Source organism: Zeus faber (assembly GCF_960531495.2).
Source record: "Zeus faber genome assembly, chromosome: 9".
NCBI classification, from domain to species: domain Eukaryota; kingdom Metazoa; phylum Chordata; class Actinopteri; order Zeiformes; family Zeidae; genus Zeus; species Zeus faber.
In genome coordinates, this window is record NC_137197.1 from 28772594 (window position 1) to 28775476 (window position 2883).

The 2883-nt window shown below is 42.9% G+C and overlaps 1 protein-coding gene across 1 annotated transcript in view; it reads right to left on the bottom strand.

Moving 5' to 3' along the window:
* smtnl (smoothelin, like) overlaps positions 1-2580 on the bottom strand; it is a 36027-nt gene extending 33447 nt beyond the window's left edge. The window contains exon 1 of the mRNA XM_080006263.1: positions 2489-2580. The gene's annotated coding sequence lies outside the window, so the exon portion shown is untranslated. The remainder of the gene's footprint in view (positions 1-2488) is intronic.
* Positions 2581-2883: the final 303 nt, after the last annotated feature.

A 2883-nucleotide genomic window follows, 5' to 3' on the forward strand; every position in this document is an offset into this window, starting at 1 on the left:
AGAGGGGCAGAACAGAGAAAGAGGAAAAAAAAGAGAGAAATTCGATCGAGAGACAAAAGAGGAGGAGAAGAGGGGAGTGAAACAAACAGATGTCAGTAGCTGAGAGTCTGTATCATTAAAATGACTTGTGACTCGATTGCTTAACGGCCAAATCAAAGCGGCAGAAAAACTCCCACATAGACTTACATCATAGACACGCACGCGCACGCTTGCGCACGCACAAACACACACACACACACACACACACACACACACACACACACACACACACACACACACACACACACACATGCTAATCCGTACACACTGTAAATCACAATGAAACAGCCTCAAGGTCAAAGGGCAAAAGCTAGACAGAGTTTATTTGGAATCACACAAAAATGGCTTGGACGCACCTGTGCATACACACACACACGCGCGCACACACACACACGCACACGCACACACACACACACACACACACACACACACACACACACACACACACACTTCTTTCACAGATGCATGAAAAACATGAACGTGCACGCAGACACGTGCAGTGTTTCCTGTGCCCATCAGAACTTTGGAGAAGTGAGGTCACTCCGGCTGTGTGTTATCAGTCCTTTGGGGAGATGCTGTTATTGTGTCTTGTTGACTTTAGGTGTGTGAGTGTGTGCGTGTGTGTGTGTGTGTTTGTGTGTGCGCGCGCGCGTGTGCGTGTCCGTGCAGCGCTGGCTCTAGCCTTTTTGGAGCCCTAGGCGAGATCTGTTAAAGGTGCCCACCCTTGGGCCCCACAGCGCCACGAAATTCCTTACAGGTGCATCTACCCTCCACCCAAACTCCACCAAACCTGCCCTTTGATGCTCCCACCTCACCTAAAACCAACTCAACCCCATTGATAAAACATTAGCCAAGGGGTTCTCCCTCAGGAAGAAATTTTGTTTCAGACCTTTATTCCTGCATTCTGACGAATTATGCAAGTAAATCACAAAAAAATGAGCCTACAAAATACATTTTTGAAAATGAACAGCAACAACTTTATGTTTTTGACCTTTTTTTAACCTTGTTTGTTATCCATTTTTAATTTTGACATACCAACACATACCAATACATTTTCCACTGTTTTTTTTTTTTTTTGGTCTGTACTTTAGTATTGTGACTGTGGGGGAGGGGGTTCCGGGTGTCCATGTTGATCGGTGGGTTGTGTTGTGTTATTTGCATCAGTTTATGTTATTGGCTTGGTGCGAGGTGTCAAGAAAAGAGTTTGATTGGGGATTTGGGGCGGCCAAAAACATTATTTTCTTGAAACATCAAAAAATAACATCTAGGGCCACACAACAACTTTTTATTTTGAATTCTAATAATATATTAAAATTGTCTTCCATAATTGTATTTTCTTTTATTTTTATTTCCTCTTCTTGCTTTCCTGCCCCGATGGATGATTGGCATCCTAGGCAACCGCCTATACACCCTTTGTTCAAAACCGGCCATATGTGTGCGTTGTGTGTGTGTGTGTGTGTGTGTGTGTGTGTGTGTGTGTGTGTGTCTGTCTGTCTGTATGTGTCCGTATGGCGTGTGTGTGTGTGTGTGTGTGTGTGTGTGTGTGTGTGTGTACTATACTTGTGAGCGCCGGCCTCCGAATTAACCATTTCTTTGGTTTAGAATTGCACCAGAAACATGGATCACTTATCAGGTGTATTTACTCGGACCTCACTTTGATACAAGAATGTGTGTGTGTGTGTGTGTGTGTGTGTGTGTGTGTGTGTGTGTGTGTGTGTGTGTGTGTGTGTGTGTGTGTGTGTGTGTGTGTGTGTGTGTGTGTGTGTGAGGGAAAGAGACAGACAGACAGACAGACAGACAGAGAGAGAAGAGATGAAGATCTGAAAAATAGAGCTGATCAACAAATCGACAAGCCTATCTGCCATCAATGAAAAATAACTAGGAAAAGTTACGAATAGCTGAAAATATATAAAACATTTATAAGAAAACAAAATGGCCATTTTCCATATGTTTTCCTCTGTCTGTTATTTAGACATAGTAAAACATATTAATGCAAAATCCTTTAATGGATGTTGGGATCGTAAATTGGCTGTAATGTGAAGTCAATCCCAAGTGTCAATTTTGATTTAAATTATTATTATTATTGTTATTAATATTTTATAATTTTTACACATCGCTAGATGAGAGCGGGAAAGGGGGATGGGGGGTTAAAGAAAGAATGAGTAGTGTAGTTGTATTTCCCGTCTCGCTGTTTTACTGTCTGGGAATCCATCCCACTGACCTTTCCCGTGTTTCGTCCAGCCCTGTGTCCGCACACACACACACACACACACACACACACACACACACACACACACACACACACACACACACACACACACACACACACACAGATCTGGTGACTTCATTTCAAAATCAGAGCTAATGTGGTGGTTCACTCTGCCTCGTTGTGAGGTTTTTTTTCTGAAAAATTTCATGAAACATCAAATGTTTGAATATGACGGCTTACCTCACCCCTCACTGTGGGTCCACTCTTTAATAAAAAAAATATGTAAAAATTGGATTTTCGGGAAGAAAGAAAAAAAACAACCCTTCTTATTTCCCATAGATACCCAACAACCATTGGGTCATGTTCCACCTTAACCCCAAACCATGTCCTCGGAACATAAGTACCTTAGCCTGTTTGGTTATTACAGTAAACAACCTCAGAGTCTTGGGGTCCGCACAGTACTTTACCGGAACGATCCCACAGGCAAACACGCACTCACAACTCCAAGCACACACAAATCATTCTCTCCCACTCGAGATTATACCTACTATATATCTGGTGTTCGGGGCTATATGCGGCACTCGCTGCCAGAGCCAGCGACTCAAAGTTCAGAGTTATCATCTGTCAGCTGACAA